The following is a 14261-nucleotide window of genomic DNA, read 5'->3' as shown; positions in this document are numbered from 1 at the left end:
AAAAAGAAATGTTTTTGGTGTGGGGGAACTTGCCTGGGTTGTTCAGAGCAACACATATGCAGAGGAGGAACTGTATATTTACATCCTGTATGATCACCCAGGGACCTTTCTGGTATTTTCTGCATTCTACTGCCCACTGCTGGATAATATCATAATTACAAATCTACACCAGGGTAATGGATGGTGTTGTCACCCACTCTGCACAGTGAGTCATTAGGTGAGAAAAGGATTATATGAGTTAGGTTCGGATGCAGTGTAGTGCACACAACACTCTTTATTTATGTTATAATGTGGTTCATCTGCGCTGTGAGATCTATTTTTGCTGAGAAAGAGTGACATGAGAAATGAAGGAGAAGAGGGAAGGAATAAAGTGTGGAGTTTAAACAATATCCCTGTGACAGGTTGTTAAATGGCATTTCAGTAACACATCCAACTTGTAAAAGATGATTTAACCGCCAAAAAGTTGCTGTGTTCAATTTCATATCAGAATTGAAATTGATGATTTGTGAACAGTAAATTTCATGAAGACACCTCACAATCATTTACGATCCCTCTGGTGACCTGATTGACCAGTGAGGGGAGCTGTTGCACCATTTCCATGTCAGTTCTGAAGGCCTTCACTGAGTGGATCACACTAATTTCACTCATGCAGTTTCTGTTTAAAGAAATGAGACACACCATCTGTATCCGTTACCTTAGGCTGCATATGTGTGTATTTTTCCATGTCTGTGTGCATGTTACTGTCCACATGAAACAAGGGTATTTTCTGAGTCACACAGGGAACAAAAGGGGCCAGTGACACGGGAGAACTTACACAACCCTCATCCCTGGAAGCGAGCCACACAGTTGTGTATGTGTGTGTTAAGCAACAGTTCCTGGAGATCCTCTTGAACTCCAAACAAAACAAAAAGGTCAAATCTTTGTTTCAATATATAAGAATGGTTTATCACTTTGTGTTGTTTTCACCCTCAAGGCACGATACAGTCTTGAAAATGTCATTAATTCAGAAAAGAAAAAACAAGAAGAACAAAAGCTGCAATTCATGGCAGGGTCATGATGAGCCAGACAGATTGAGGAGAGGATAGAGACAAGCAAGAAAGGTAGGAAGGGAGGTAGGCAAAAAAAGAGAGGGGCTCTTAAAAAGTGTCATTAGTGATCATTTAATTGTTATGAATATTTTTTTAAATTATCACAACCAAAACCCAATAGAAGTGCATGTGTGAGTGTGTGTGTTCCCACGTGTGAAAGAGACAGCCACAGAGTGGCCTGTGAGGATTTCTAATATTGTGAAAGACACAGAAATGTAATTTGAACAGTTTGTCTTGCTGTTGTCTTGGCTGATTATAATTTTAAAAAATCCTGCGTGAAACAGACTTTACTGAGATAAATAATTTGTACAAATCTACTTTAGTAGGGTTTTTTTTTGTAATTACCTCACACAGCTGCAATTAGTCTGAGAGAGAAACTAGATCACTGGTGTGAAAAGACAAAGAGTGCAGAGTGTTGTCAGGTGTTTGGATGCTGAAGTGCAGCCAAATGTAGAACGAGCGTCATAAGGATGTCTGCTGCAACACATTTATTTATTGAAGCTGTTTAAAGAGGAACACAGACAGAACACCATTACTCTGCCACTTTGCCTAGTGTCAGATGTTTTTTGTGTACAAAATCCCCCAAGATACAGGCCTACTGATGTTGGTTTTGTGCTGAAAACAAGGAAAACACAAACTTACATAAAGAAATTTGTAGTTTTTGTTGACACGGAGCAGGAATGTTGAATGATCAAGATACTGCAGGTAGAAAATGTTTAATCTCAGTTAGCTCTCAGGTCATCTCTATGGTAACTTGGTGAGATGAGAGTGTGATAATGATGACACGATGAATGTTTCTTATCAGATGACGTGTAATAGCAGACATGTCTTTGTGCGTCAGTCTGCAAAAATGCAGTTCAGGGATGTGTTGAATGCCAGAACCCTTTAAGCCAACTTTTTTTTTTTAAACTAAAAAAAACTTATTAAAACTTGATGTAAGCAAAATAAAGAACATTCTTTAAAAATCTCTCTATTTGGCTTGTGTTGTTGTGTTGTGGACTGGACTTTCCTGCTGCACAGAAATATTTGTGCACAGGTAATGAGGTCCCTTGTGCAATTCAACCAATGATTCTTCAAAAGTGGGTTTCTGCTTTCATAAAATTTCTAAGATCAATGAGCTTTACATCATAATGTCTAAGACGGTGTATTGACAGGGTATTAATGTGTGTATCTGAAACATTATTTACTTCAAAACTGTTAGTGTTTATATTGTGTAATGTCTGCAAGTGGCGTCATGAGGCGTACTCTTGTCTGTCAGTGTACTATCAGTTTGTTTATGCATGTGTATGCATACTTGTGTGGATGTGTGCGTTTCAGTGTTTGACCCTATCTCTAAGTGGGGCAGCAGGTTTGGCGATGAACTTTCTCCTGGAATGTATGTTTATAACTCCCTCAGAGCAACATATTCTGCCAGAGAGCGTTTTTTTTTCTTCCATCACATTCCAGCCTCTATTCATGTCAGCCAAGAGTGAATGCATTGTAGACCTTCTGTCTACCTTCATTTTACACTGTGATAATTTTGCATGTACTAGATGTTCTCTGTGTATAATAATAATCAAGTTTGTGCATGTTTATATGTATTAAAAAATCTCATCCACTAGTAGTAATGCTACAACAGTAGCTGATGTGTGGATGTGAGTATGTGTGTCTCCTTGCAGCTGAATGTATGCCAAAGGATTTGATATTCATCTGTCTTATTCTATTTTAGCTTCTTCTTCTTTCCTCTTTTTGTGTTATGCAAAGCAAACGATCCCGGCCTGTATATTCTCACACTGAACTCATCCAACTGTAGCCAGGCAACAGCTCATAATATTGATCAGTGTGTTTGATCAAAGGGATATTGATGGATCATCATATAAAATGCTGTCCTCAGCCTCAGTATCCAGGAAACCTTTAATCATCGTTATAAGAGTTGCGATGTGCTCCCTGTGTGTGTGTGTGTTATTCCGGTATGTGGATTTCTGTGTGTGATGGGAAGCCACACTGTTTCCTCTGCAAACTTCCCCCAGTAGTTTCCATGTTTTGTAACAGCTTGCACGTCTGTTAATTGTCTGTGTATCACAGGAAGGATGCTGCCAATTGTCTCACAATATGAACGTCCCTCTGTTCTCACTGAATTTGATGCATAGGCCAAATTTCCTACAGCAATATTCACATGGCTTCTGTGTGGTATAAAATGTGATGTCTAATGGTGTCTGGAGGCATGAAGTAAAGATTTATTTTATGATTACTAATATTATTATTTTTTAAATGATGTTGCTTTAAAATGCCACAGGCGTGTGTAATTAGTTAAATCTTAGAGGGGTACACAGTATCTGTGCATCTTTCTGCATTGTGCTGTTAAAGATCAAACACTCCACACAGTTTATGTCACTGACAATTTAAACCAGTCATTCTTGGTTTGGGAGTTTGTCTGCCGCTATTTCAGTGTGATAACTTCCCAGAGTATTTGAACAAAATATTCATTATTTATCCAGGATCTTGCCAATGTGTAATGTGACAGAGGAATAATCAACAATACCTCCAAATATTTTTAGTTGCCTACTTTGGGATTGTCTCAAAAAATATGAAAATTGTATGCTCAGATGTTTTTACCACAACACAATTAGCTGTCCATAGTTAACTCCAGGCCTAATTTTCTCTCTCATTTCCTTGTGATATATACATTCGAATGAATTTTTGAGTCGACAGTAACATTGGAGGATTGTTGTCTTTTTATCTTGTATGAAATGATGTTGATTCTATGTCAACCGTTACATTACAGCCTCATAAACACCAGACTACTGTAGGTGCTCATTCAAAACCAGCTAGATCAGTAAATGATGTCAATTCGACCTCTTTTTCATGATAGCATGCACATGTAAATGTACTGTTATTTATAAGTCTGAAGGTGACAACAGAATTTACCACACACACATTAAGGTTCAGTTCTTGTCGTTTGGGAGCGTCTCTAGGTGACGTGACTCTGTGTCTCCTAAGGAGCGTTCTAGGCACAGTAACGTAAACATTAAGTCATGGTGAACAGTACGTGTGTGTATGTGTGTGTGTGTGCATAACTCGAGACTAGGCTACATTCTCTTGGGAACAACTAGGGGAGGGAAGGAAACACACCTCAGTGAATAACCACCATGAAAATCCCCAGTCAGTTTATTCCCATTGTTAACCAGTGGTCATTAACACTTTGTTGGGCTGCCAGCCAAACTGATTGCCCAGCGTCATCAGATTCTATGCTTCCTCTTTTTACAGCCGTCAGTGTCTATAAACTACCTCACACAACAAGCCACTTCCCAAAAGCTTGACCTGGCACTCTTTATGTATACATACACACTGCAACATACCTTCGTGTCTGTAACTTCCCTGTATGAGCTGTGTCAGTTCAGAACCACATGTGGTTGTCTGCTGCACCAGCATGCTTTGTTTGTGTGTAGTGGTAATTTCTTGATTTTTGACCACTGTTTTCTTAAGGTGATAGAGTGTTACTGTTTGAGAAATCCCAGGGAGAGACACATTAACAATTGCATATCCATAAAATCTTGAGCAATTACACAATACACTATAATCTATCACACAACTCCTAAAACAAAATTGTGAATGCGTGTGAAAGGAAACACTACCTAATATCATAACACACCCTATCACACCTTGTCATCATAGAACACTGAAGTCTATTCTTGATTTCAAGACCAGCGTAAGACTAAAAAAATTCAACTGTTGTTGAATTTGAGCTTTTTCTGAGCTTTCAGCCACATTTCATGGCCTTCTTCAGCAAATCATTGGTCGTATGTCACTAAGTGTTACCACGTGACTAACGTTCCACAGTGTTCATTTCGTCAGTGAAAACTATGTTGAGAAAACTTGGTGATGACCCTTTTTTCATGACGAAAATGAGGCAAAAACTAAATGAGAACTGTGATGAAATACATTGCATGAAAACTAAATGATAAGGTGAGAGACAGATGGATGGACAAATGAACTAATCACTGTTTTAATGCAAATCTTATTCAGGTACTCTAGCTTCTGATTTGTAAAACAGTATCTTCTGGCAACCAAAATACCTCACAACCATTAATAAGAAACATCTTGAATTCAGTAATGTTCTGTTTCTGTCAGTAATGTTATCTGACGCTAGCAGTTCTTGGGAGAAACAGATGAATCTACAATCTACTGAGAGTTAGACAAGAGGCAGCAACAAAACAGCTGGGAGGAACAATGAATGAACTATCAACAGCTCACTATTTATACAAAAATAAGCTAAGGTAGTATTATCAACATTAACATTCCTTTAGTAACTGTCATTAGAATGAGTGAAGTTAAACTCCAATGTCAATGGTTCAGATGATCAATCTGAATCTTCCTAAAAAACTAGTGTACATTTAACACTGTCAAATGATGACACCTCAGCCGGTCTCATTTGCTGATGACAACCTTGAGTTATGGTTGAATGTACAGAAAAAACCAGTAAGTAGACCTTACGTTCATATGATTTTGTCAAAAATTTTATTATTTTGTCACATATACATTATATGTATATGTGTCACATATACATTATATGCATTGTCTTGCATAGGTGAATAGGTGTTCTCCATGTATCTCTAATTTTGTTCTTTTCCTGCCTGTGTCTCTTCTCTTCTTTTCTCTTCTCTTGTCTTCTCCTTACCTCTCTCCTCTCTTCGCCTCTCCTCTACGTTTCCATGATGCTTATTTTCATAAGAAGGAATTCTGCTGGTCTCGGCACTGCTAGTGTCACTGTGGTATGTATTCTTGGGAGGGCAGCCAAGGCTAAACACACATACACCATATCCATTCCTTTCCTTTCAATAACTAAACACACACACACACACACACACACACACACACACACACACATGCACACCTCGCTAACCACTTCATTTTCTGCCCACCTGTTTAAACATAGCAGTGTGTATATGTGCATATGTGTGTGAGTGCTTCCTCACAGAGAGGCCTATTGTCCTCCAGGCTAAGATGTGTGTGCTGTGTCATGAATTGGCCCGGCAGCCACAAGCCCACTGCTGATTTTAGCTTAAAACTAAAACACTGGACCTAACATAACATGTCCACCGACAAGAAGTAGCTGAGCGTCGTGGCTTTGGTGTTCTGAGGATCAGGACAAGAATGTGTGTATCCTGAAAGGTGCGACACAGAAAATATTGTCACACAGTGGAAAATGTGAATATTGCCTTCTGCAGAGATGGCAGTTTGGAGAAGAGATGGTTATTGTGAATATTTAAATGGGGAAGGGGATAAGGATGGCTGCAATAGGCAGCAAATTGATATTTGTGTTCTCTGATGATATATAAAGGTTGTACGTATGTGCTTTCCTTTGAGATGAGCTGCTGGGTCACATAACTTTAAACCTGCTATAATGGCAATGGAGAAACATTAGCATATCCACCTGATGAATGTAACTCCAATAGTCACTAGGGAGTCACATAGGAGGCCTCTCTAGTTGCAAAGTGCTCCACCGTGGTTACCAGCAAGTTACTAACTTTGTCTGTCTGCTGTTTGTCCGAGGCATCCAAGATGTTCCACCTTGACTGAAGTACAAAAGGATAATTCATCAAAACCAAAACTGTTCCTTAAACTGCTTTGAAATGTGCTGCTTTGAGATTTCGATGACTCTACACATGTAGAGTAATGGGCTTGAGTGAAACTATGACCAAAATTGGTTTCAAACTGGCAAAAGACATTACTTTACTTTTCAGTTTACATGTACCCATTCAGCAGACACAACAGAGACTTAGCCTACAAGTGAGGCAACCTGGGTTACAGAGTCTTGCCTAAGAACACTTTGGCACACACACTGGAGCTGGGGATCAAACCGCTAACCCTCAGTGGACAACTGAGCCACCTTTGGCTTGAACAATTAATATTTGTTGCTTCCAGGTGAAAGATATGAACCATAGTCAATCATGCTATTGAAAAGGAGGTTTTTTGATCACATATATATTGATAGAAACTGATGTGCTTTATGTGCTGTACAGTTTAAAACCAAACACCTCTGCTCTGCTGATGTTTGAAATATTAAGCTAGAAGGCCTTTAGGTCACCCATCTGTTGTTAATAAACACACTGACGCAGTGTTAATTCATTTTCAGAGCACTTTAAGAAAAGGACATAAAAACAGGAAGTGTGAAGTCTAAAAGGAGAAGCATGTACTGAGTGTGATTGTGAACAGGAAGTGTGCAATGAACATGTATAGGCCAGCCTGTTGTGAAAGATGTACTTAATAAGACAAACAGATGTGAAACTGTCTGAAGGGACTTTCTTCTTCTGCCCAACACCCTGATCCAACCAAGTGCAAGTGCGGTTTATAAAGTAAAATAGAACAAAACGCTTCAAATCTTAATTTGACCTATTATACCAAAAACGTCCCACAACCTGAACAACATAGGTTGTTCATTGTTAACCTCTAATAACAGCCATAGGAAGGTCTCCAGGAGTGGGCAGCATGCATGACTGGAGGAGAAATATTGATTAGGTCTCAGGCTAAATTAATCTTAATCATCTGGGAGCAATAAACAAGTAAGAGTGCTTTAACTGTGTATCAAGATTTGGGGTGACAAAATCGTAAAGCACAAGACAGACTGATGTTTGACTGGAAAGAAAATAAAAATAAGTTTTTGCTCATAAAGCAAAGACAAGAATATGGTGAAACATGCAGACTATGTTCTTGATAATGTCAATAAATACATATATTTTGGCCTGTTGTTATATTGATTTTCACAGTATTATTAGTTGCTTATAATAATAACAGGGTTCAGTGGCGAGGCATGACTCTTTTCAGCTTCAAAAACACCAGCCCTGTTATGGTATCTACAGAAACACTTATATCATTGAGAATTGAAGTGATTTGTGTGACTATAGTATATTGATGCACCTTTCATGTCTTAATGAATTAGGTCCAGTCTAATTTATAACTTAACAGGTGAGTGCCATCAAAGTTTTAAAACTTTGTTTCATAACTGCGCCATAGCCAACAGGAGCTGTTTCTGATCTTGGTTTGTACAAACTCATCTAGATTCACTTCTTGTTTTGTAAAATAAAAAAGTGACAGCAATTAAATGAGAACATATGCAATAGCTATTCTTGCAGACCGGTACATCGTATGCTTTTCACCTTGGAAGAAATGTCTTTTACATGCAATGTTTTATTAACATCGGTAATAATGTTCAGATTCTGCCTATGTCAAACAAAACTCTCCATGTATGACTTTAATGCAAATCAAAATAACATTTTAGTATTGAAATACGATATGGTCCCCTGAGGCCTTTCTGATAGTAGTAGGGGGTTTCAAGATGCATTTGAAGCTTAGTGAATGGTGTTCCTGCGAATCTTCCAGATCTACCTCGAGTGTGCAGTCTCACCAGCCAATGAAAGTAAAAGTTGAGAGAGGAAGAGCGGAGCGAAAGAAAGAGAGAAGTGGTCTGGAGGGCTGGTACACGGGGGAGTTTAGGGAGTTTTTCTGCCTTGTCTTTCAAAGAATTTACCAATTTCTATCCCCACTAACCGTCCTCCCTCCTCCTCCTCCTCTGTCTCCTCCTCTCGTTCCCTGTGTTTGCGTCACAGCAGTCAAGTTGGATGAAATGAGGGCAGGAGGAGGAGTGGATTGAGCTCTGTAGCTGAGGAATGTGGCAGAGAGAGAGAACATGTCTATAAAAGGATAGCACTTCCACTCTGCCGCTGTGATGTCACTACTCAAACATTTCCTCCGACTTACTGACGTTGCTGTTTCTCCTTAGTACTCTCGCACCCTCCTCTGCCTCCTCTAGCTAAATAAACAGGTAACCATGGAGGTTAGCAGAAAAAAGGAATGTTTGTTTTGGTGCTTGGATGGAGAAAATGATTCATCTATATGCACAGCAGGTCGTGGCCCATTGTTGTCACATGAAAAATACTACAGTCTGCTTTGTCACCTTTTTAATTCATTTAAACATAAAAGTTGCATCGTGCGTATTTTCATTTATAGCTGTTCACTTGAAATACACAGAAACAGATGAGAGGCTTGATCATCTCTTGCATTCTGCTGACTGACTGCCATACTTGAGTCATACTCAAGATTTGTTAATGATCTGGTGATCTGCACTGATAAAACATCATGAGATAAACAGATTCTGTCAGTAGCTTCTGTCAGTTTTGTGGAAATTTACTTTGAAAAGCGACCCAGATATTTGGGGAAAGAAATATAATAATTAGTAATAATTAGTCATTCATTAACACAGAAACTCTGAATTGCAGTTAGTGTCTGATATTCAAACAGTGTGCAAGTGTAACTTTAGATAAAAGATAATGAAAAAATAAAGGTTAGCCAACCTCAACAAGTAGCGCCAATTACAGCCAGTATCAGTCAATCAAAGGAAGATATTTCTTATTAAATTTTTTGAGTGGTGTAAAAATAACTAGTAAGTATAACTAGCAAAATAAACAGTAATGTCTTCCCAGATCAGAGTAATTAAATTTAAAATAGAAATATATGTATACATTTTTGAAGTAACATTCCCAAATCCTTAATTTCCTCAGTTATTCAGAGGTAACTTTTAACCACTATTACACATACCAGTGCTGTGTCCCACTTATCCCCCCTCCACCCCCCTCTTGCACGTGAATATGAATCATAGTGGTGACTCAAAAAGACTTCATCATTAAGACCGCGCTAAGCATCATGGGAAACCCATGACATCTTGAACAGTAGAGGGCAGTAAGGCAAAATTAAAGTGGACATGAATTGAAGTGCTCTCAAAGAAGTAGAGGAGTAAAATGTGAGGCCTTTCACACCTTAGCGCTCGTCTCTGTAGATTCTTTCCATCTTCCATATATCTGCTGGTTTGTGGTCATCACTTGCATCTCTTCGAATGATGTTGTGGAGTTAGTTTACCACTCTGATCAAGGCCACTTTAAACTCCCGAATCTCCCTAATGAAGAGGGGGTTTTGAGGCGAATATTGGGACGAAGTTCAAATGAGTATTTCAGGGTGCATTAACCCCTTGGATTTTTATCTCTTCCAAGGAAAAAGATGTGTTGTTTTCCTTTGACCCAGTTAATACAGGAACGCTTACATAATGCACTCCTCGTCATTCTCTGAATGGTTGACGAAGGTTTGGGGTTAAAAGATTACTCAACCCTAGTGCTAATCTGCAGGTTATGACAGAAAAAGGGGGAGGAGAAAGGGAGAGGTTTTTAGGAGAAGTAAGAAAACCAAGAAGGCTGAAATCAGCCTGCGCTTACGTATACACAAGAAGGCATGCCAACACACACAGGTAGACACACATCAGCACATTTTACAGGTAGAAATGGATGACTATGTGTGGTGATATCCAGCTGCAAACAGATTACTGACAGAAACTCTTCTCCTTTTACCTCGTGATAAAACCAAATTCACACTCGTCACCACTAAAAGGCTATTCCTTGTGAAGGTTCTTGTGTTATTCTTCTTTTTTTTTTTACACTTTCCCCTGAGTTGTTGCCATTTACTTCTCTATCACAGTCTGTTTGCAATTATGACTTGTGTGACCTGTTTTGTCCTTTTGAAACCGTTGCTTAAGTTTCCTTGGATAAGAATATCTCTCTGTCTCCTTCTCACCTTTACACTACATATATAATATGTAATTGCTTTAACAGATCTCCACCTAGGTTTGAACTTTATCTCTAAAGTGTGTGTGTGTGTGTGTGTGTGTGTGTGTGTGTACAGTGGTCAGGATCAGGTGACAGCAGCAGCTTTGTGGTTGATCATTAACAGTTGCACAGAAAGTGGAGGTAATGTTAGTCTTGTGTTAAGACTGACCTGTTGCAGTGATCAGATCAGGTTTTTAAGCTGATATGAAACAAATATAAAACAAAAAAGATGAGTAATAATTAAGCAAATATTTAAAGTACTGCCCAGAAAATTAAACTGTGATCTTGACATACTTTGTGTGATCTTTTAATTCTTTTTCTAATTAATTTGAGCTTGATTCCATGTTATCAGTGCTTTGACTTTTCCAGATTGAGCAGCAGATTCTTTGAGCACATATTTTCACATAAATCTAATATTTGACTAATCTGACTAATATTTTGACGAAGGGTAATACATTTTAACTTGTTGGCAAGCTGTTTTATCTCTACAGCAGTTTGGTGAACTTTAACCAGTCTGCACTTATAGTACAGGCTGGGAAGTTAATATTTGTGAACACACAAACACTGATCCCTTCTTTTTGTCTTGGTTGTTTACACTTTGTGGTCATTGTCCATCGCCATAGCAACACATCCTGCCACTGGTCCAAAGGGGAACAAGGTTTAAAGACACAATGCACAGTAGTAGCCATGGTGTACACTGGTGTAGAAGCAAAGACAAACAATATGTAGTAGACGTGGTTGAAAGCACCTATAAGGGTGTAGTTTGGTTCCTTGGTTTGGACTAAAAAAAAAACATTGCATGCATTGTTCCATTTATGCACTGGTATATTTTGTTTTCACACTGACCTGTTATAAACCAGCTGAGCACTAAAGACATGGACTGAAATGTTACTCGCAGTTTTCTGACTGTTCCTGTGATGATGCATGCACAAAAGCAAAATGAAGTAATAGCAGGTTATGAATACAATCTGCCATATGCAATAAAGGCCAGGTAGAGACAGAGGACAGAGGTGAAGTGGTGAAATGGGATGGGTTGGGTGGACATGGGGGGATTTAAATAGTGACTCATGTATTGACACTTGAATGTCTTCTTTCACTTACAGCTGGCATGTACAATATGTATGCCAATGTATACTATGTGTGTCTACTGCTCGACGGTTCAAGCATTCTTTTGTACAAGTTAATATATGTATTAAGGTCAGTATCCCATTGCTATGGCAACCCACCCTTTTCAAATTTTATCTTAAGTCATAAAGTAATAAATATTGATTACAAAATCATAAAAGGGGAAATTGTTGTCAAATAAAAAAATGTCCATGCTAGTTAAGTGCTCCTCACTTTTCATTGAGGACCTGCCAAATGTCGGACAATACGGCGCAAGACACCTTTGTTCTAACGCTGAATAATGAGGAAAATCCCCAAGCTCACATCTTGACATGCTTACTCGTTACAAAGTGTTACCAAATGATCTTGCATAATTGCAGTATTTAGGAGACTGGAAAGCCTATAAATTGTGTAAATTTGCTTATTTTAGCTTCTCAATTCGTACAAGTGTCACATATCCACAGTCGCACAATCCTGTGGTCGGCCCACCATGTGTTCCCACCACAAACAAACCACACCAGAGTTTGTGTGGAAGTGGATCGTGGCCGATGACAGTGCTGAAACCAGCCGAAATGAACCAGAATGAACCAGAAAATACAAGAGTTTATTTGAACTGGACCAAGGAGCTGAGGTATAAAACCAGATTTCCACAGTATACACTTATGATGTTACAGAATATGAGAGAGTAGTACAAGTTCCTAGGAAGCAGCCACCCCCATTTCTCCCTATTTCTTAGGCTGTGAAGTTCTTAAAAATCTGCCCCCACATGTTCCTTAGTAATTTGAATCAAAAAATCTTCCACAAACAGAGACTTCCAGAGCCGTATTTAGCTCCACGAACTGCACAATCCACATCTGGCAAAGTTACACTATCATGTCTCCTGCAAATGATCATCTCCTGAATAATCCAGTCAAGAAAATCCACAAAAGTCTAAACAGCAGAATTATTTTCATGCACAGCAAAGATTAGTCATTGTACAATGTTGTAAGTGCGAACCGTACAAAATGTTTCAAACTATTTCCCACTAATGCAACATAATTTTCAAACTTTTCTTTTGTTTGTTTGTGTGTTTCTTGGTAGCTGTGGGCCCTTAACTGTAACAAGTTTATTTCTTCTCTTCTTTTTCCAGATTGCAGCCTTGATACACAGAACTCAGTGCTCTGACAGTATGGGGGTGGTGCCCGTTGTGGCTGGTTGCTCAACACAAGCTCTCATTGGGAATATGAAGAGGAAATTGCAACAGGGTATTTTCATGAACTTCTGCTTAACTTGTAAATGTGCCTTACACAATCCAATGTCTGAAAACAAATGAAATCTTTCAGGGTCTGAGCCACGGTCTACTGAGCTCAGAGGTGATCGATTAAATCCGCTGAAAGCTGAAAATTTCCAGTGCAGAGAGTACATCAAGTGTAACCTTAAACTGTATCTTAGATAAGTATTTAGTGGAAAATTAGAAAAAAAAGTAGTGTTTTGATTTGACGTTTTGATTACAGCTGTTAGTCTTTGCTGATACATTGGCTTTACAGATTTTGGGATTTTCCCCCATTTATCCCCATTGTTTTAGTCATTGCTTGACAAGCATTAAATGAGGAGTGTCTGTTATGACTACAGTCAAGTTGTCCCAGGTGGGCTATTTTCAGCCATGACCCACCTGGGTCTGTGTAGAGATGTTGATATTTATTTATTTATTTTTATTTTTTATTATGCATGATAGGCAACATAACTGGGGGAATGCTTGGTGATCAGTGATGACATTTACTGATTGTCTGGAGCAGCAGAATTCATTCCTCCTCCAGCCACATTTTTTATCCAGAAGTGGCTTCCTGTTTGGTATCGATGACATTTAGTCCAATGAAAAATTGTCTGGAATTTCCATAATGTTTTATATTTCTCAATCATAGAGCTTTGGTGCCTGTTGCTTGACCTACTTGACACACAGGGTGTTACACCAGCTTGGAGTATCATGTATAACAATTATCAAAACATTGCAGCTGCTACCTGGAAATGAGAAGCTCTGTGATGGTGTGTGTATGTGACCTGATCTAAATACTGCAGTGTATACACAACAGAGACACTGTATGCCACAAAACACAGTAGGAGAGGCAAACACAGGGGCAGGCACTCAACATGCGGTAGGTTACTCCTGTTTCTGATGCTTGTAATACAACAGAATAGCTATATGAATACATACAAAGTCTTACATGTGAAGTGCAGAAATGTTCCTAACGTCTGTCCTTATGATGAGCATGAAGCTGACATATGACATCCTAAATAATCCCGAATCAATTCACAACCCTCAGGTGAAATCGTCGCCTTTGAAATAATCTATTCATGATTTTCTGCCACCAGAAACAATTAAAACCAATTACCATTTCTCACATAGGGCCAATATTGTTGACCTTAATCAATGCCTCAATTATGTTGTATCTGAGTAAGAATC

Source organism: Trachinotus anak, unplaced genomic scaffold, assembly GCF_046630095.1.
Source record: "Trachinotus anak isolate AG129_WGS33_773 ecotype Australia unplaced genomic scaffold, CSIRO_AGI_Tana_v1 ptg000014l, whole genome shotgun sequence".
Taxonomy (NCBI): domain Eukaryota; kingdom Metazoa; phylum Chordata; class Actinopteri; order Carangiformes; family Carangidae; genus Trachinotus; species Trachinotus anak.
The sequence above is the reverse complement of the archived record's forward strand: the minus strand, read 5'-3'. Positions refer to the sequence as shown.